This window comes from Callorhinus ursinus, unplaced genomic scaffold (genome assembly GCF_003265705.2).
Source record: "Callorhinus ursinus isolate GAN/ISIS: 27379988/994484 unplaced genomic scaffold, GSC_fseal_2.0 scaffold12, whole genome shotgun sequence".
Lineage (NCBI taxonomy): Eukaryota > Metazoa > Chordata > Mammalia > Carnivora > Otariidae > Callorhinus > Callorhinus ursinus.
In genome coordinates, this window is record NW_027397074.1 from 51836280 (window position 1) to 51859194 (window position 22915).

The following is a 22915-nucleotide window of genomic DNA, read 5'->3' on the forward strand; positions in this document are numbered from 1 at the left end:
AAACAAGCACAGGAGGAGACCAACCCCCTTAACAGGTATGTGGAATGTACATGATAAGAGAAAGTATTCAAAAAAATCAGGAAATGATTTCAGTTAAATGGTTTCCCATATTCTCAACAAAATTATAGTCAACAAGAGAATTTAAAGAAGAGATTCAAAGACTAAAGGGGCATTAATTGGTGCCAGGAAAGGATGGAAATCAAAGAAATGGAAAGGGACAGTTAAATATGGTAGTAACATGAAAGTCAAATTAGAAACAACAACCACGGGGTTCCTGGGTGGCTCAGTCGTTAAGCATCCGCCTTTGGCTCAGGTCATGATTGCAGGGTCCTGGGAATCCAGCCCTGCATCGGACTCCCTGCTCCTCGGGAAGCCTGATTCTCCTTCTCCCTCCCCCACTCCCCCTGCTTGTGTTCCTGCTCTCACTGTGTCTCTCTCTGTCAAATAAATAAATAAAATCTTAAAACAACGACAACAACAACCACAACAAAAGAATAAATAGGATGAAAATGACGCTTAGGGACCTGGTTAACAGGCTTGAGGAAAGCACAGAAAAGTACAAGTGGAAAATAAGAAAGATATAAATTAGATTTAGAGAGAAAGGTAGATATAGGAGAAAGTAAAATTATATTTCATATAGACTTAATTGAACTTCCCTAAGGAAAGAACGGAAGAAATGGAACAGAAAACAATTCAGATCTACATTATAAGAGCATATTCCTTTCAAATGAAAGACCACATTCTTTAAAAAAAAAAGATTTATTTACTTATTTTAGGGAGACAGAGAGAGAGTGGGGTGGGGGAGGGACAGAGGGAGAGAAATCCTCAGTAGAGTCAACGCTGAGCCCAACACGGGGCTTGATCTCACAACCCTGAGATCCAAGACCTGAGCTCAAATCCAGAGTGGGACACTCAACCAACTAAGCCACCCAGGCGCCCCAGGAAAGACCACAGTCTCAAACATGGAAAAACTTTACTTGAAATGAAACAAAACAAAAATAAACTGAACTAATTGGCAATGTACTACAGCTCTACAAATGACAAATCAGAATAAAGTCCCAGGAATGGAAAAGCAATGTTGTAGGGATTGATGATGAACTATAAAATTTAACAATAATGAGGTCATTTTCAGAGATCATGAGAAATGGAAAATGGAAGAGATTTAAATGTATGCATTTTCTAGTTTTAAAGTCAGCAAATCAATAGATACTGTAGTTAAAAAGAAAATATGACTTCAAACTCCTAATGGTTTTCATAATTATGTTTTTGTTTTAGAAAGAGTTTTAAGAATTTATTATCTTGTATGATAACCATTTATCTGAAGTTCAGCAATTAATTCTATTTTTATATATTTTTACCTTTAAAATTCAAGAAAATTATATTTAATATTTTCCTTTAAAATGGCACTTGTGACATAAACCATTTTTCTACATTTTAAATCTTCCTTTCATTTATCTACACACATATATACACACATATACAGACTCAAGAGATGTAAAGAATTATGTTAACAACAATGGCTTCTGCTTGATGAATGATATTTTTGTTTTACTTTCTGCTCTGACCTCTTTGGCATATCTGTTTCCTAAGACAAGTTAATACGTTAACAAAAAGTTTTAAATTAATAAAAGTTCACCTTTAAATAATACTCCTATTTTTCACATAAGCTCTGAGGCCTGTCATAGCAATGTGGACTAGAATATTTCTTATAAATTTTTGTGGAATTATCTCTAATATAAAAAGCATGCGATAGTTGTATGTTAAATACATTTGTAATGTTATTCTATATATGGTAGTGTTGTTGAGCTATGTCCTACCTAGTGTTTGTCATAATAAACTGGTATACTCACTGATCTAAAATATACTCTGTAGAAAAACAAAATAATTTATAATAAGCATGTTCAAAATCTAATTGAATTAAGAAAATCATCTAAAACATCTGTTTGGAATAATGGACATCCAGGTAGATGTATGAAGTTAATTGGGGAAAAATACAGATGTACTTTTTTCCTTATGTTCTGAGGTTGATGCTCCCTGAAATATGAATAAGTGAATTTTAAAAGCTTTTAAAACTAATGTGCTTTAATATCTTTTTTTTTTCAACACTGAAAGTTTATTATTTATTTATTGTAGGTAACAGATCTGGGTATAATACAGAATCAATGTTCTCTTTCTGAACTGTTTCTTTTTTTAATTGTGTTAAGAACACTTAACATGAGATCTAGCCTCATAAATTTTTAAGTGAACAATACAATGTTGTTGGCTATAGATACATTATGTATAGCAGATCTTTAGTGATATTTTTATTATTAAAAATACATTCGGGCACCTGGGTGGCTCAGTTGGTTAAGCGACTGCCTTCGGCTCAGGTCATGATCCTGGAGTCCCTGTATCGAGTTCTGCATCGGGCTCCCTGCTCGGCAGGGAGTCTGCTTCTCCCTCTGACCCTCCCCCCTCTCCTGTGCTCTCTCTCTCTCTCTCTCATTCTCTCTGTCTCAAATAAATAAATAAAATCTTTTAAAAAAATAAAAATAAAAATACATTCATCACTCACTGAAAATCTTCAAAAATAGTCATTCTCTGAGATAAAATTCATGCCTTTTGCAGGATTATGGTCCAAAATCAGAGCACTGTTTTAGGTGCTTACAATTTTCCTTTCCAACTCTGTGTTCCATTCATTATTCCTTCATATGAAGCCTCACCTCCTAGCAGGTTTGCTCATTTGTTGAACAGACATTCACTGGACACCTACTCTGTATCAGGCACTGTTGTATCTTTTGGGGAAATAAAGAGATGAGGGAGATTTAGTCCCTGTCCTCAAGGATGTCACAGTCTAGTGGGAAAGGCAAACATGAAGCTAATCATAATTATAGTGTGCTAAATGATAAAATAAAAATATGAATAAGATGCTGTGGGAGAAGTGAGAGCAATTAATTTTGCCTAGAGGTGGTGCGAAGAAGACATGGCTAGAAATAAAATGGAAAACTCTATAAATTTAAGGTAATGGGGTAATATTTTTAGATCTTCAGTTACAGCTAAGACTTTTTATCCATCTTCACTCCGTCTGTCAGGTAAGTGGACAAAACGAATGTTGGCTTGGGAAGGACTGAAAGGAAGTGGAAAGCCTGCTCCTCCTCCCTTCCAGGGGAGCAGGCCAAGAAGGGAAACAGGAAGTCAGGGAGATCAGGCACCAGATTCAGTCCATGACAAGTTCAAAATTGATAGCGTCAGGGAGCTATAAAACATGCAGACAGGTGTGGAGTCATCTGGGAACATCAGGTTCAAGGCCTGCTTGGAAGACATAGCCTTCAGCCTTCTGACCCTGGGACAAGTCCAGTATTTGGCTTGGGGCCGCTTCCCCCATCTTGTCAGAGCAGTAGAGAACCTTTAGCAGCGAGAGATGGCAAGACAGATAGCCCTGAGGGAGCTATCTAGGCTCCGCATGCTCTGTACATAGTGTGGAGGAGTCCTTAAGTTCCTAGTGTCGCAGTAACAGGGAATAGAGGGTCTAAGAATACCTGTGAATGGATGAACACTGAGCACAGAGCTCAGTCTATAAAACAGGCTGGGACTGTGTAGGGAAGATCTGATCACTTACATAAGGTAAAGTAGCTGAGGTCTTCCTTGGGTTATAGTACCTAAATTTGTGAACTTACCATGTAACCATGGGACCCGGTGAAAAAAATGTAGGCTATGTTAAAGTTCTTGAACTTTCTCCAATTAAAAATGAGACATTTAGGGCGCCTGGGTGGCTCAGTTGGTAAAGCGACTGCCTTCGGCTCAGGTCATGATCCTGGAGTCCCAGGATCGAGTCCCGCATCGGACTCCCTGCTCAGCGGGGAGTCTGCTTCTCCCTCTGACCCTCTTCCCTCTCGTGCTTTCTCTCTCTCATTCTCTCTCTCTCTCAAATAAATAAATAAAATCTTTAAAAAAAATAAATTAAATAAATTAAAAAAAATGAGACATTTAGAAAGATTTTAATGTAGGACCTGACAAATTTTTATTTTAGAAATATCCATCTATTGAGAGAGTAGGGATGAATAGTAAAGGCAGAATGGCTAGGGGAAACACTAAAACCAGTAGACCTAGGTAGAAAGGTGTAGAAATAACCCACACAAAAATAAGGCCCTTAATTAGGGCAGTTAGGTAATGGGAAGATGATAGAATTTTCAATTAATGAGATATTCCAAAGGAGTACATTTATGGGAGGTGTTTATAAGAGAGGAGAAAAGCTCTAAAAATGATTTGAGATTTCTACTTTGGGCACCTGGATATATAGAGTTACAATTAATTTTTATTAGAAATAAAAGAGGATAGGTAAAGATTGGTAGAAAGAAAATGTATTCTGTTTGAGGCATATGATGTTTAAGGCACCCATGAGTTATTTAATTAGAAACAGTCAAGATGCAATACAGGTGAGGAGCCATCAATTAGTGTATTAATTAATTAGTTAAATTAATATTTTGAGAATACACACTATGTATGAAATACTTGCTCAGCACTTCTCATACAATGTTTAGTAAAATGTAAGTTTTTAGGTTCATCTGTGTACAAATTGGTGAGCACAAATTACTGGAATTTAAGTTCTAATAATGAAGACAGATATTAATCAAGTAATCACAGATAAAAGCCTAAGTTATAAACTGTGATAAGGGTTATGAGAGAAAATTATAGGAAGCATTAGGGACACAGGAAGAACTTATCCAGTCCAAGAGATAAGGAAAAGCTTCATTAAAATATATATAGTCATTAACTTGAGTTATAAAGAACACATGGGTCTAAACCAGGTGTGTGTGTGTGTGCACGCACGCACGCGTGTATGAGCATGCATGTGCATGGGCACATGTGTTGGTATGGAAAGCAAGCACTCCAAGGAGATGGAATAACTGCAAGAGGTCTGAGGCAGGAAGGGGTAGTTAGCATATTTGAAAAACTAAAAGCATCTTCTTTTTGGTTGAGTGCAGGGGAAAATGAAGAGATTCATGCAGGTTTAGGTGAGATCCCCTTCAGATAATGGTAGAAGAGCTAGTCCCAATTTCTCTCATAGACAATTATTAAAAACTCTGGAGAAATAAACCCCACATGATAACTTGAAGGGATTACAAAGAACCGAAAAGAGGCAGAAACTGGAACAGAGTTGTCCTTGAATCAAGAGAACTGCACTGGGTAAAATTTGCACCTGAGGGCCCTCCCCAAGGTGCACGGTGTTGGGGCAGCTACAATAGAGGCAAAAGAGCACAATTTTACTAGAGTCATACGACAAAGATCAAGAAGGCCAGAGCAGCTGGTTAGTGAGGAAGGAAACGAGACATAAAATAGGGAAGACAGGGCACCTGGGTGGCTCAGTTGTTAAACGTCTGCCTTCGGCTCAGGTCATGATCCCAGGATCCTGGGATTGAGCCCCACATCAGGCTCCCTACTTGGCAGGAAGCCTGCTTCTCCCTCTCCTGCTCCCCCTGCTTGTGTTCCCTCCCTCGTTGTCTCTCTCTGTCAAATAAATAAATAAAATCTTTAAAAAAAAATAGGGAAGACTAATATTTATAGAAGTAACCTCCACAAATTTGCCAAATTTGAGGAAATGATAAACCCATAGAGCAAAGTAACTAAGTATATGCTAAGCAGAAGAAAAATACAAAGAAAGCCACAGCCGGGCACATCAATCGGCAAACTGCTGAGCAACAAAGAGAACAAAAAAATTCTCAAAAGCAGCCAGAGGAAACAACATAATACATACAGAGGAACAGTATTAGAAGTGATTAGTGGTTTCTTTTATGAGGAAGAATGAGCCAGAGAACAACAGAATGACAATTTTAAAAGGATGAAAGAAAATTAAAAAACCTGTCAACCTAGAATTCCATATCTAGCAAAAATGTCCTCTGAAACTGGTGGTGAAAGGCAAAGATTAGTAGAAAAATAAACCAGACATTTTGTTGCCAACAGACCGCACTACAGGAAATGTTAAAGAAAGTTGTTCAGGCTAAAGTAGAATCACTCCAGGTGGAAACTTGGATTCTACAGAAAGAAGTGAAAAGGACTAGAAGTTTTAAAATACATAAATAAATGTAAAATCCATATATATATATTTTTTTTTTCTGGTCCTAATTTTTCTAAAAATATGTGGCGATTTAAACCAAAAATCCTAACACTGTGTTATGGGGTTTACAATATATGTGGACATAATATACGTGACTATAACAGCACAAAGGATGGTGGGCTGCCTAATGGATATAGTTATCATATGAAATGATAAAATGTAATATAATGCAAAAACTTTAAGTAGATTGTGAGATGTTATGTTGCATATTTTAATTCCTAGGCCAACTCCTCTCCCAAATATCCTCAGTACCCTGGATTCAATGCAATACAATTTTCAACAAACTTTTCTTAGTATTTATAAAATTGACAATATAATACTAAAATTTACATGGAAAAACAAAATGACTCCAAAGTCCAAAAAATCTTTTAAAACAACAATGCTCGAAGATTTACACTGATTTTAAGAAATTCCATAGCTACAATATTAAAAATAGTGTGATGTTGGCATAGAGACAGAAAAATAGAATAAGAGATTTGGACAGAGTGTATAGAAACAGATCCACACTTATATGGCCATTGATTTTGATAAAGGTGACAAAGTAATTTTGAAAAAGGTAGAAAGAAAACTATTTCCAATAAATGATATGGGAACAACTGGATATCTATATGAATATAGAAAAATTAATTCAAAGCAGGCCATAGATCAAGTGTAAATCCCCAATTATAAATCCTCTAGAAGAAAATACAGGAAAATATCTTTGCTTCCTGGGGGTAACCAAAAACTTTTTAGAACACAGGAAGAAATAAAGTGTAATAAATTATACTTCATTAAAACATCTGGTTAATGAAAGACACAATTAAGAAAATGAATTCCAAAGGATTATGAGACAGTTATGAACAAGCATATGCCAACAAAATTGACAACCTAGATGAAAGGAATAAATTCCTAGAAATACGAAACCTAACAAGACTGGATTATGAAGAAATAGAAAATCTGGACAGATCAATAACTACTAGGGAGGTTGAATCAGTAATCAACAGAGAAAAGCCCAAGACCAGATGGTTTTGTAGGTGAATTCCACCAAACATTTGAAGAATTAATGTCAAATCTTTTCAAAATCTTCTAAAAATTGAAGAGGAGGGAACACTCTCAAACTCACTTCATGAGGCCAGCATTACCCTGTCACCAAAGCCAGGAAAAGACACTACAAGAAAACTTTAGGCCAGTATATTCATACAGATGATGAATATAGATACAAAAATTCTCAACAAAATACTAGCAGACTAAATTCAATGGCACATTAAAAGGGTCATATGCCATGGTCAAGTGGGATTCATCCCTGGAATATAAAGATGGTTCATCATATGCAAGTCAATAAATGTAATATCTCACACTAATAGAGTGAAAGATAAAAATTACATGATTATCTCAGTAGATGCAATAAAAGCATTTGACAAAATTCAACATCCTTTTATGATAAAAACTCAATAAATTTTGCAAAGAAGGAATGCACTTCAACATGATAATGGCTATATATGACAAACCCACAGCTAACATCATACTCATCAGTGAAGTTGAAAGCTTTTCCACCAGGATCATAAACAAGCAAAAGTGCCCACTCTCACCACTCCCATTCAACATAGTACTGGAAGTCTTTCCCAGAGTAATCAGGCAAGAAGAAATGAAAGGAAATTTTCCAAATTGGAAAAGAAGAAGTACAATTGTCTCTGTTTACAGATGACCCGATCTTATATATAAAAACCCTGAAGATCTGCACCAAGAAACTGTTTGAACTAATTAATGAATTAAATAAATTTACAGGATAGAAAATAACCCACAAAAATCAGTTACATTTCTATATACTGACAACAAACTATCTGAAAAAGAAGATTCCATTTGCAGTAGCATTAAAAGCAATAAAATACTTAGGAGTGAATTTAATTAAGGAGGTAAAAGACCTATACACTTGAAAACTACAAGTCATTGATGAAATAAATTGAAGAAGACACAAAAGGAAAGATATCTCATATTCATGAATTGGAAGAATTAAAATTGTTAAAAATGTCTATACCTCTCAAAGCTACCTATAGATTCAATGCAGTACCTATCAAAATCCCAGTGACATTTTTTACAGGAAAAAAAAAAGCTAAAATTTGTATGAAACCACAAAGGACTCTGAATAAAGTAATCTTGAGAAAGAAGAAAAAAAGCTGGAGTCTACACACTTTCTGATTTCAAACTGTATTACAAATTATAGTAATCAAAAAAGTATGGTACTGGCATAAAAACAGACACATAGAGCAATGGAACATTATTGTGAGCCCAGAAATAAATCCATGAATTTATGGTCAGTTAATTTTCCACAAAAGAGCCAAGATTACAGAATGTAGAGGGGACAGTCTTTCAGTAAGTGATGCTGGGGAAACTGGATATTCGCCTTCAAAAGAATGAAATTGCACCTCTATCACATTGACTTAGAAAAATTAACTTGAAATGTATTAAATACTTAAATGTAAGAAAGGAAACCATAAAATTCCTAGAAAAAAACATAGGGAGAAAGCTCTTTGATATTGATTTTTACAGTGATTTTTTTGGATGTGACACCAAGGAGCACAAGCAACAAAAGCAAACAAATGAAACAAAACAAAACAAGTGTGACTGCATCAAGGTAAAAAGATTCTACACAGCAAAAGAAACAATCCACAAAATGAAAAGGCAATCTATAGAATGGGAGAAAATATTTGCAAACCACATATCTGATAAGAAGTTAATGTTCCAAAATACATGTTACTGAAAAATCTCAGTAGCCAATCACACATAATCCAATTAAAAATGCAAAGGACCTGAACACTTTTTTTTTTCAAAGAAAATTCATAAAGGGCCAACAGGTACATTAAAGGGCACTCAGCATCACTCATCATCAGGGAAATGCAAATCAAAACCACAATGAGCTATCACCCCACACCTGTCAGAATGGTTATTATCAGAAAGACAAGAGATAACAAGTGTTGGCAAGGATGTGGCGGAAAGGGAAACCTTGTGCATTGTTAGTGGGAATGGAAATTGGTGTGGGCACTATGGAAAACAGTATGGAGGTTCTTCAAAAAATTAAAAATAAAGCTACCCTAAGTTCCATCAACCCCACTTCTGGGTACAGAGTAATTCACCCTTATGCACTTTTTTGCTTTCCATGGTTTTGGTTACCCTGAGTCAAACACAATCCAGAAGCAGATGATTCTTCTTTATCTTTTACTGTGCTTAATTTGCAAATTAAACTTTTCGCTAGGTATGCATGTATAGGAAGAAAGCATAATATATCGAGAGTTTGCTAGTATCTGTGGTTTCAGGCATCCACTGGAGGTCTTAGAATGTATCCCCTGCAGATAAGGGGAGACTATTTTATATCTGAAGGAAATGAAAACACTAACTTGAAGGGATATCTGCACCCCCATGTTCATTGTAGCATTATTTACAATAGCCAAGACATGGAAACACCTAAGTATCCACTGATAGATCAATGGATAAGGAAAAAATGTATATATGCATATACATATACATCCATCCATCCATACATACATACAAACAATGGCATATTGTTCAGCCATGAGAAAGAAGGAAATCCTGCCATTTGTGACAATGTGGATAAACCTTGTGGCATTATACTAAGTGAAATAAGTCAGAAAGACAAATACTATATGATTTGTATGTATATCCTTTACTCCACTGTATGATATATATGGAATCTAAAAAAACACAGAGAGTAGATTGGTTGTTGCCAGGGGCACCTGTACTTTTTTATTTACCACCACAATTGAGCAAGAGAGATACAAGAGGTATCCCAGTGGATTCCCTATATGTCACACATATTCCTCCCTAAGCCCATTGCATAATAGCAGCCCTTTCGCCTCCTGATGATCAAAGTCAGTAACTCCTGCCATGGTGGTGACTCCTTTCCTTACTTGCTGGCGTGAGACATGAACAGTTTACTGGACCCAGAGGGCAAGTAAAGATCAGTAACTAGGTTACTGATCAATGGGACTTTTGTTATGTCCTTTAGCAGAGGTATGCCTCTTTTGGGGATGAGGACATGTAATTTTGCAGAACCCAAAGTTGTTGAAGGGATAGGAAGCAAAATTCCCCTGGTTCTAATCACCTGGCTCCCAGAACCATGTATTCTTGCTACTCAAGGTACAGTATATATAATTTTTTTTGACTCAATGTGTATATTGCATACAGAAAAACCATTCTCTATCCTCACAGTATGTTTAAGAAGCTGTTTGAAAGCTCTCTCAGGCCAGCAGCTTCTGGGTAGTACAGTATATTATACACCCAGTATACCCCCTGGTATATTCCTGTACCTCCTTTTTGTAGAGTGGGTCCCCTGGTCTGATATGATGTCACATGGCATCTCATGCTGATTGATCAAACATCCTATGAGTCCTCAGATAGTGGTACTTCATGGTTTGCAAGACTGGAAAAGTAGAAACAATAGAGATGACTATAATAGGAGAATAAATAGTGTATGATTTATTGATGCGAGGAATAAGATAAAGAATAAGAGAAAGTTATATGTATTTTCATAGTGGTGTTGCTAAGACACACTGTTAAGTAAAAATCAACAAGTTTGGGAAGAGTCTATATGTTATGATTCCCTTGGTGTTACAAATGTGTGTGTATGTTTGTGTGTGTGTGTGTGTGTGTGTGTGTGTGTGTGTGTGTGTGTGTGTGAGTGCACAAAAATTTCTAGGATACACACCACCATACTATTTACAGTGGTATTTGATGGGGAAAGAAATGGGATTTGGATTAGAGTTTGCCAGGGTTAGGGGGCAGGTAGAGACACAATGTGCGATTTTAATTTTGTACTCTGTAGATTGTTAAATCATGAAAATGTATTCAAGTACTTCTTGTGTAAAAATACAGACTTTAAAATGCTAATTAAGGGATTAAAGGCCTAGAGGGGCTTGGGGTTTCCATCACTCACTTAATGGCCTCTCTCCAAAGACCATTTTTAGCACTAATTATTTCTCCCTGTTTCTCACCATCTAATCCTCTGCTTCTTTAAATTGTTATTTTGCTTTCAGTTTTTTTTTTATGTGTCTTTTATGTGTCTTCCCATAATATTATAAGCTCTTTGAGCCAAGGACCATGGTGCTTTTTATATAATTTATCCTCCCCCTTCCCTCATACACCTTCACCCTTTTCAGGGCTCACAATAGCCACACATGTGGGAGACACTCTAAATATTCATTAAATGAAAAATTATGTTTAAAAAATTATGTGTGGAGCAGACTCTACATTACCCTTTAATCCTTTCCTTTAGTGTATGATTTTATACTTTTAAAATCCATTCAGTGCACTTTACCTCATTTGGTCTCACATTAACATCAAGTTCTAGATGGTGCAGGTACTATTTTGCGGTTCTCCAGTTTTCAGAAAAAGAGAGTGAAGCTAAAAGTCACTTGATCAAGTAAGTGTTAGCACCTAGAATGAAGCTGAGTCTTACGACTCTTCATCTAATAATTTTGTCACTGTAGTACATATTTACAAGCACATAGTTTACACTGATCATTCTGCTTGAAACTCAAAATAGGTTAGAAGTAATTAATGTAACTGCCTCCTTTTCTTAAAAAGAGAACATCACCATATTCATAAATTCAGTCACATTTTAACAATAGCTGAGACAAAACAAATGGCATTGTGAAATACATAGGGAAACATCTGCCCAATTTAGGGGCAGAGGAAGAGGTTGGAGTTGTATAATTTCTAACTGTTGCCAAGACAGAATGCTGTCCATTAAAAGATATGCACACATGAAATTAAGAGACTGTGCAACACTGTTCTTTATTCCTGCACAAGCCATAAATCCCAATCTAGGGTTATTCATCTGCTGGATTCCTTCTAATTCTTTATCAGGCATGGTGGACACAGTTTTTAGAGGTGCTGGTGGGGTTGTCTTCCAAGGTCCCTCAGGACACCTCTACCCTGGGATTCTTTTTGATCTCCTTACCCACATCAAGGGTTTAAACTCTCCTCTGGACTTGGCGTTTTATTCTTACTCTAACATAGAACTTTTTTTTTTCTTCTAATTGAGCTAGAGAGAGTTTGGCTTTGTTGCAGGTAGAGAGATGAGAACGCACATCACTAGACAGCATCAGGATCAAATATTTACAAAAACCCAGCACGTTGACTCGGATGAGTATTATCACTTCCAAGTCAATCTCCAGTAAATTATTATGCTAAAAGTAGTCCTGCCTCTCTTTTTCTGTTTTGAGTTGCTTCAAAGGAAGGCTGTTTCTATGTCATGCTCCAAGGAGGAGATGTGGTGGAAGAGAATTCTTCTATAGTTGTATCCTGTATTCAGTTTGATTATGTCCCCTGGATCTTATAGTTAACACTAAAAAAATGTATAGTACAATATTATATTATACATATATTCAATATATTTATATACATTATCAATAGTACAATATTATATTATAAATATATTCTCATTTATAGAATCAAAAGTGTTTGGTAATATTTAGGTTTAGAATATCTTACTATTTGGGGAGGTGCTGTTCAAATATGAATGCATTTCATTGATTTTACAATCAAATTTGCTATTTTGTCTTTTAATCTGTTACAGAACAGATAGCTAAATGGCCTAAAATAAATTATTAATTGTTTTTGTGGTTTTGAACTTAGAGAACTCCACATGAACCCCTCACACGTCTGGGTTTGGACAGATACTACCTAGGACTTGTATAGGACTCTTTTGTCAGTGGGTACCTGACACTGTAGCTAGTGAGGAAGAAGGGAATTACTAGATCGATACATAGTAGAACCACCTTGCACAGAGGAAAATGTTACCAAGTATATGTTTGACTTGATGCTAAATAATGTAGATTGTATTAATTTCTGGATCATTGGTCCAGGAAGTTTTAATGCCTTTAAGTAGAATTAGTGGCTCAGTTGGTTAGGCGACTGCCTTCGGCTCGAAGGTCATGATCCTGGAGTCTCGGGATCGAGTCCCGCATCCGGCTCCCTGCTCAGCAGGGAGTCTGCTTCTCCCTCTGTCCCTCCCCCCTCTCATGCTCTCTCTATCTCATTTTCTCTCTCAAATAAACAAATACAACCTTAAAAAAATTTATATTATTCAATATTTTTTTTTACTTTTCAAGTTTCTGAAAGAGCCTGTTAAGATACTGTATTGAGGGGCGCCTGGGTGGCTCAGTCAGTTAAGCGGCTGCCTTCGGCTCAGGTTCATGATCCCAGGGTCCTGGGATTGAACCCCACATCAGGCTCCTTGCTCAGCGGGGAGCCTGCTTCTCCCTCTGCCTCTGCCTGCCGCTCCCCCTGCTTGTGCTCTCTCTCTCACTCTCTCTCTCTCTGTATGTCAAATAAAAATAAATAAAATCTTAAAAAAAAAAAGATACTGCATTTATGTAGGACCCTCAGTTATCCCAGAGCTCTGGTAAGTAGTGGCAGAAGAGGAGAACACTAGGAGTCATGTGGATTTCTAGTACTGTGTACCATCCTGTAGTGCAAAATATCAGCTCACGGCCAAGGAGTTTTCAGTAAATGCATGTTTAAGGCCAAGGATGTTCAATAAATAAAGTGCTAAGCAAGTCAAGACAAGGCAGAGAGCCATGCTACCAGAATCTGTAAGTGAGCATGCAAATGACATGTACTGATTTGCCTGTCGCCCTCTCTCCAAAGTAAGTGGCTTCATTTACAAAAATGTATTCAGGGAGAAGAAGAGAACAAAAGCAAAGGGAGAAGGAATTCGTGAGAACCCTGGATGTGAAGAAAACTTGCTGTCAGTATGCCTGAATCTACTTTATGCTACATGGTAATGCCTGGTAATACTCAGATTAGCAATAAGGGTCTGTGAATAATAAGGAAATGAGTGTAGAGTAAGTACAAATTCTGGCATGTTTCTTGCAGGTTGAAATAACTAAGAGGTACCAAGAAGGAACTAGAACATAATTTGTTTAGAATGTAATGTTTAATTCTAGGTTTGTTTTTGTTTTATTTTTTTTTAAATTTAGTATAGTTAACATACAGTGTTATATTGGTTTCAGGCGTACAATAGAGTGATCCAACAATTCTGTACATTCCTCAGTGCTCATTAGGATAATGAGCACTTAATCGCCTTCACCTATTTCACCCATCCCCCACCTACCTCCCCTCTGGGACCTGTTTGTTCTCTACTCTTGTTAAGAGTCTGTTTCTTGGTTTCTCTCTCTCTTTTTTCCTTCATTATTTTGTTTTGTTTCTTCCACATATGAGTGAAATCGTGGTATTTATCTGTATCTGACTGACTTAATTTCACTTACCATTATACTCTCTAGATTCATCCATATTGTTGCAAATGGCAAGATTTCATTCTTTTTTATGGCTGAATAATGTTATATATACCACATCTTCTTTATCCATTCACCTATGGATGGACACTGGGTTGCTTCCATAATTTGGCTATTGTAAATAAAGTTACAATAAACATAGGGGTGCAGGTATTCCTTTGAATTAGTACTTTTGTATTCTTTGGGTAAATACCCAGTAGTGCATACTGGGTCTTAGGGTGTTTTTTTTTTTTTTTTTAAGATTTTATTTATTTATTTAACAGAGAGAGACACAGTGAGAGAGGGAACACAAGCAGGAGGCGTGAGAGAGGGAGAAGCAGGGCTCCGGCTGAGCGGGGAGCCCGATGCGGGGCTCGATCCCAGGACCCTGAGATCATGACCCGAGCCAAAGGCAGAAGCTTAATGGCTGAGCCCCCCCAGGTGCCCCACTGGGTCTTAGGGTGTTTTATTTAAAATCAGATTGTTGCTCATTTTCTTGTAAATACATTGTGATCATAGGATGCCATATAAAATAAAATACATGATTCTATTTTTTGAGTTTGATTAGGCTCAGTATATGGCCTTTTTACATGGTCTATGTTTCTTAGTAAGCCATAACTTAATATCATAAGTATATAAGCTTTGATGATGCAGATTAATGATTTTTGGCATATGTATTTCTGTGTAACCAATATGTTTCATTTTTATAAAATTAATTATCTAATTATTAAGTGCAAAGTTCTGTATGTGGTTATCAGATCAAGATTGATAATGTTTCTGCCCCAGTCTTCTATGATCACTTTTTTCCCCAGTGGTTGTTAGAATTTTGATTATATAAAGAGGAATGTTTGAAGCTCCTGTAATGATTTGTCAATTTCTCTCTGAAATTCTTTCAGTTCTGTTAATATTGGTTTTATATATTTTTGATGTTTAGTTGTGTTTAGATTTAATTAAATTTTCTTTATTAATTGAATATCATTATTATTTGGTGATCCAGTTCATCTCTAATAATGAATCTGGCTTTTAAGTCTGTCTTCTCTCATAATAACGTTTTCACACCAGGGGCATCTGGGTGGCTCAGTGGGTTAACTGCCTTTGGCTCAGGTCATGATCCCAGGTTCCTTGCTCAGCGGGGAGCCTGCTTCTCCCTCTCTCTCTGCCTGCCGCTCCCCCTGCTTTGTGCTCTCTCTCTGTCAAATAAATAAATAAAATCTTTAAAAAAATAACATTTTGACACCATCTGTTTTTTTCTTTAGAACTAGTCTGACAAATTTCCCCTTTTCTTTTCAAATTTTCTGTCACTGTTCTAAAGGTATTTAAAGAAATTGCTAGCTGTTCACCAAAACCTTAAGTTTTCCTCTTTTTCATCTATGCATACGAATAAGCTATATACTATATATACTGATAGACTACATTTCTCACTTCTTTTATAGATACATGTAAACATGTGAGTAAGCTCTGGCTATAAGCATGTAAGTAGACGTGATCTGTTTTTAGGCCCATAAAATTGTTCCACCACACAGCATCTCCACGATTTTTTTTCTTGTGACTGTTGGGATAGAAGTGGACTGAGAACTACCAAGCAAGACACGTGATGGAGATCACAGGGCCTGGACTTCCTGAATAATTGTGGAGGAAGGCTGCCTGACAAAATCTTCACCCATCCTGTGGTATTACACGAGCAAGAAAAAACTTCTATTGTATTTGACTTATGATGTTTATATGTTGCAGCAGTGAGCTCACTCTAATTCAGAGATCAAAGGGAGGATTCCCTAAGGCAAAACAGGAAGTAGAGATTTGAAGAATGAGTAAGAGTTGTCTTGATTGGTGGCAGGGGTATGGTGGCTGGGCAGGGAAGAGACAGAGAAATTTCCAGAATCGACCTTTTGATCTTCCTGGATTTGACTACGATTTTTCCCATACTTGAAATGCCTGATCGAGTCAAACAAGTCTATTTGTCAATCACTGAGCACATCTCTGTTTGTGCTTGCTACCTAGCTCTTTCCCTCACACCTGCTTGCTTTGTACCTTTCCAAGTGTACTTCCAGTGCCACCTATTCTATAAAACAATTATCCCAGCTGAAACGTATCTCTTTTTTATCTCCTCAGTTTTGACTGTTTGAGTCTTTTATTGGAAAGCATGACTCAAGAGATCCTTCAAAGAAAGAAGGAAGTTAACTTAGAATAATATATATAGTATTATGCATGGCAACAAATAAAGAGATTGGCTTAAATATATAAACTAATGTCAAATAGTGCCGTGCATATAGTAAGTTCTCAACTTTTATTTTTTGGGAAAATACTGATGGAGCACTGGGTGTTATATGCAAACAATGAATCATGGAACACTACTTCAAAAACTAATGATGTAATGTATGGTGATTAACATAACATAATAAAAAAAAAGAAAATAAATAAAATTAAGCAAAGCTTTGTGATTACCTGGTAAATGAATTAGCACAAAAATACCTTAAGACATGGAACATATCAGCCATCCCACCTATATTTCTTCTTAAACACATCTCCTTACCTTTGGGGGGAAATCACCTTTATTAATAATTAGTTCCTTGCTTTTTCTTAAAGTTTCACCACCTATGCTTGCATACCTGAACAAGATAATTTGGCTTTGTCTATTTTTGAAATAGACCATCCAAATGAAATCATACTTAGTCTATATACTTCCATGACTTGTTTCATTCATTCAACATACTCCATCTGCTGTACTTAGCAGTAGTGTATTCATTCTCAGTGTTGTTCAGCATTCTATTGTATTCCATTCTTTATTTTCTTATTCCCCTTTTCATGGATATTTGGGTTGTTTCTAGTGTGAAACTATTAACAAAGAATGCAGAAGTGAATACTTCTACATGTCTTCCGGAGCACAGGTTCTTGAGTTTCTCCATGATTGTACGTAGCATGAGCACTGCAGGATCCTAGGCTATGCACATCTTCGACTTTACTGGGTGACATCAAAATGATTTTCCAAAAGGATTGTTCCAAATGACACGCATACCTAACAGCTCATAAGAGTATGAATTGTTAGACTTCTGGATTTATTAAATCAGATTAAATGTGAAATTGTTGTCATTTCCATTTTATTCCAAATAATTTGTGGGATAAGGCATCTTTTTTTTAATAAATTTCCTCTTTTTGAAGTATCTATTAAGATATTTTGCACATTTTATCGGTTCCCTAGACAGCATGTCTATTGATTCTAGACGTTATATGTATCTTAGATACCAGTCCATTTTCAGTTAAATAGCAGGCAAATATATTCTCCACAGTTTTGTAGTTTCTCTTATTTCTCTAGATGGTGTTTTTTGATGAACAGAAATTTTTACTTTTAAAGCAGTAAATTTAGCTTTTTGGGTCTTAAGAGTTCTTTCCCTGCCACTAAGTAATGAAGATATTTGCTCGTATTATCTTCTAAAAGTTTTGTAGTTTTTTTAATTTGCATTTAGTTTTTTTAAGAAAGATTTTTTTTTGTTATGTTAATCACCATACATTGCATCATTAGTTTTTGGTGTAGTGCTCCATCATTCATTGTTTGCATATAACACCCAGTGCATTTAGTTTTATAATTTATCTGAAATTAATTTTTATGAATGGAGTAAGGTAGAGATTTAATTAATTTATTCCATATGTATATAAAAATAACCTAGTAGCATTTCCTGAAAAACAAAAATCTATTCTTGTTAATCTGCAATGCTACATTTAACAAATATTTACATATGCATGGGTTTATTTCTGGACTCTATTCTGTTACATTGATTTATTTTTTCCATCTGTGCCAATAGCCACACTGTCTTAATTATTACACCTAATAGAGCAGGTATTCCTTATTCTTATTTTTTAAAGTGTATTTTCCCTATTTTGATCTTTGCTTTTCCATATAAATTTCAGAATATGTTTTTAAAGTTGACAAAAATTCTGAGGATTTTTTTAAGACTGCTTTGAATCTACAGATACATTTGTGTATATTTGGCATCTTTAGCACATTGATTCTGCAATCGATTTGTTTTATGTCTCCTTTAAGCACTTTTTTCTTTAACGTAAGGAATTGTGTCTTCATTTACTAAAGAATTTGTCAGAGAATATATCTACATGTTAGGAGGGGTGTGTGTGTGTGTGTGTGTGTGTGTGTGTGCATGTGTGTGTGAGACACGCAATCTTTCCAGTGTGCATTTCGATTGACTTCAGAGAAGAGAAAAGCATCTACTGTATTGATTTTAGCCTCTCCCTTCACCCATATGACAGTTCTTCATTTTGGTAGAGTAGCTAATTGTATTAGGTTGGGTTATATTTGGGGGGATGGCTGTGTCTTAAAGGCCAGTGCCCATGTGAGTCATGGTCTCCTCGCCAAATCCTTTGAGTATCTGATGAATCAGGTTTCCATTTTATTTCTAAGTCCAGCCCCATTTCCATGCAGTTTATTGGATAAACAGATTCTGGATGTACTTACTGATCTGCTGGTGCATAGGAACAAAAAGACTCAACTGAGTCTGGGCTTAGGCCACATTCTCCAAATCAGCTTTTGCCAAGCAACCTGGTATTGGTAGAGGTATAGGAACCTTGCCCAGCCAGTGTTCCATCTTATACTCTTCTCCCCATTTGGCTATTGGTCATATGAATATGGAAGTCCAGAAGGGTAAAGGAGTGGTAGAATTCAAGAACTAAACTGTTCTTAATCATCCAATGCCAGATTTTTTACAAAGCAAGGTGTACTTTTATATGACTGCTATAGCTATTAACATTCTTATTTTTAAAAATCATTTTGTTTTGGGGCACCTGGGTGGCTCAGTCATTAAGTGTCTGCCTTTGGCTCAGGTCATGATCCCAGGGTCCTGGGATCGAGCCCCGCATCGGGCTCCCTGCTCCGCAGGAGGCCTGCTTCTCCCTCTCCCACTCCCCCTGCTTGTGTTCCCTCTCTCGCTGTGTCTCTCTCTGTCAAATAAATAAAATCTTAAAAAAAATCATTTTGTTTCATTAGAATAAAAATATGGCCTTTCTTTCTTTCTACTGAATATTCATATTATCTGATTTTTTTAAGCCTGAAGGTGAAGGCAATAGCTAAATATTATCAAATGAACATGCGTATGAGGGCATATGCTTTTTTAAAATTGTACCATATTGAGTCTATTTTCCAAATACTATTAGCATGAATCAGTGTAAAAGAAGTAATCATAATAATAATTATGTATTTTGTAATATGTCATTGTTTTGTAATAATTATGTATCACATAAAATGTATTTTTTAGCACTCTACAGTTTTTAAGTCACTTAAGTATTCATTATCTCATTTGTTCATCATAAGCTACTTGCATGGGTAAGGAAAATATTATTTTATTTTATTTAAAAAAATTTTTTTGAATATTTTATTTATTTATTTGAAAGAGAGAGAGCAAGAAAAAGCATGAGCAGGGAGAAGATCAAGCCAGATATGGGGCTTGATCCCAGGACCCTGGGATCATGACCTGAGCCAAAGGCAGACGCTTACCCAACTGAGCCACCCAGGTGCCCCAGGAAAATATTTTTTTAAAGATTTATTTGTATATGAGAGAGAGAGAGAGAGAGAGAGAGAGAGCAGGGGGAGGGGCAGAGGAAGAGGGAAAATCTCAAGCAGACTCGCCATGGGGCTCCATCTCATGACCCTGAAATCATGACCTATACCCAAATCAAGAGTTGGATCCTTAACTGATTGAATCACCCAGGCACCCCAGGAAAATACTTTTTTATTCCCATTTTATACTTGAGGAAATTGATCAAAAAACCTTGTTTTTGAATTACTAAGATGAAGAGCAGTGTCCACTGTGATTTACAAATGGAGTAGACAAAGGATCCAGAATTTTAAGGTTAATAAATTATAAAATTATATTATGAATGTATTCCATTTAATCAAAGTGGCAGTGCAGAATAATAGAAAGCACATAGCTCTGGAGTTAGATACAACTCAGCCATCTATTAACTGTGTGATCAAGGACAATGTACTTAACGTCCCCCAGACTTCTTTCATCTTTACAATGTGGGCAATAACTAATCCTTAGATTTATTGCAGGATTATATGAAAGCTTCTAGCATGGTGCCTAGCACATGGAAGGGCGTCAATAAATTTTATCAATTACTTTAATAATTAAGCTTTTAAATGTAAATGAAGATAAAACAAAATCAAGCAAGGCTATATATTCCAATATGTAATATTAAGAAATACTAGTCTTTATACTTAGGGGAATTTTCATTTCCTTCTACAGTAAGGAACATCTACTTTGTGAAATGTCTGTTTGAAAAGGTCAGTGGACACTTCATGACTTGGAGAGAAAAATGATAATCACAGCAGACGCTGTGATATGCTGCTCAAATTCCTATTCAGTACTAGATAGCTTGTTACACTAATTGCTAAAAACCTCAGTTGTCATCCTTCTCTGGAACTAGCCCCTTGGTTGGAGGAGCTGCTTCCCCAAAGTCACAGGCCTTTCTCAGGGGTGGCCTACATCCAGTAACTGGTTGATTTGAGAATATAAGAGATGTGAGATATATATAATATATATTTAAGGATATATGTGAGATATATACAGTATATATGATATATATATTTACACATATATATATCTAGAGATATATATGGTATATATTTGATATATATATTTAGAATGTTGGCTTCCTCACAATAATCTGGGAAAAATCTGAAGGACCATCCCACCTCCAAAGCTCTTTGTGGTGTTTGGCTCTAACCATTGTTGAGACTGCATTTCATTCCAACTCTTCCCTCTACCCAGTCTTTTCCTTCCCTCAACTTCCACACATGTTGATCCTAAGAGCATTTGTCTATAGATTTTCTGAATGCCAGTCTCTATTTCAGTCTATGATTCCTAAGGATCTTAATCTGCAAGACAGTCTTACTCTAGTGTTCTGTGGCTTTCTGAGTTAGATTTTTTTATGTACGATTATCCCTAATATGTACTGATTGACAAAATTGGAGAATGCATGTTATTTTAGACAATTGTCATTAGATACCATGTTTTACATATGTGATCACAAGTCCTGTGTTTGGTTTCTCAGGTGGTTGTGGCATTGATAATACTTTCACTCTATAGCAATAAAGTTTCAAGATAATAGATGTATACCACTGATGTCGTGAAAGTCAATGGCAGGGTGGAGAAGTGGAAGAAAGGAGAAATGGAGACATAAAACTAGGGTTGTAGAGAAAGCTGGAAGTACTTTTACTAAACGAAAAAGTTTCCATGTTGTCACACAAAGTCTTAACTTTTTCCAAAATTAAGTCCTGGGAATATATTATTTTCCTCTTTCCTCCTATTTACACTCATTTGCTGCAGTTGAAAATGCTAAAGCAAGCTACCCTGAAGAGAGTAAATCCTATTTTGCTGTAATTTTAAAGAGTTCTTATGGAATAACTATATCCAGGTAGTCAGCCATGGATAGAAACATAAAATAGACAGAGAAATACACTTTCTCCAGGGTAGGAAATGGATGACTTGGCTTTTAGTTAAATATGCCTTGAATGCCTCAGGGCTACCTCTTCCATGTCCTGGATCATCTCTTTTCTATAATACTCTTCAAATTGGAGAATATTAGCATACTGATGAGTAAAGATGTGCACAGCTGCGGAAAAGTCCATTTCTGTGCTGTGAATTTTTCTTCAAAGATTTGGAAAACATCACATTTTTATTCTCTTTCAATATTTTGTCACATGGTGCATTCAGAAGCAAAATTGTAAGAATATCACTTTTCCATTTTGGTGAACTTCCATTTTTGTCCCCAAATTCTGAAGCGTATAAACTTTTAATGTGTAGGCAGTGATTGGAAAAATACGTTTGTGTGTGTGTGCGCTCTGGAAAGACCTAGTGCTATTATGACTAGTGTAAAGTAAACGGGACCAGATAATGCACCAAAACCAAAATATGCTAAAGGCACCCAGTCTTTATGATATACGGGAAGGAGATCCAGGGATGAATGAGGGACCTGACATACAGGAAGGCAGCCCATGGAGAGAATGAAGTATATGAAAACTGACGCAATTTTTTTGTTGAAAAATTTAACTTCCTCTAATTAGTTAAATCTCTTGCTTTTTAAATATGTCCACAAAGTCATGCTAATTTGCACCATGTGTAATGATAAACCAAAAAACTTGTGAATACATTTCATCAACCAATGTGTGATTTTTATAAAGTATCATACTATCTGGGAAAAAAAAGATGTATCTAGAGAGATAGAGGCACAGATGGAGTCAAATCATGACAGACCAAACATTGTGCCCTGCACAGCTACCTGTAGCCACTTCATTATCTGCGACAAATCAGTATGGAAATCACTAGACAACCTCTTTGTAGCAGTTTGTTTATTCAGGGGGCAAAATGGTAAATAGTATGAAAATTATTTCTCTTACAATTATCTTTTAAGCAATTTATTTTTTTAGTCAGTAATCAATTAGAAAACAATTCTCTCAGATCCTTCATAGATGTATACACTGAATGAAGCTGTTTATCAGTTTTTCAATTCATGTCTTAATCCTTCATTGAGGGAAAAGGCGCTATAA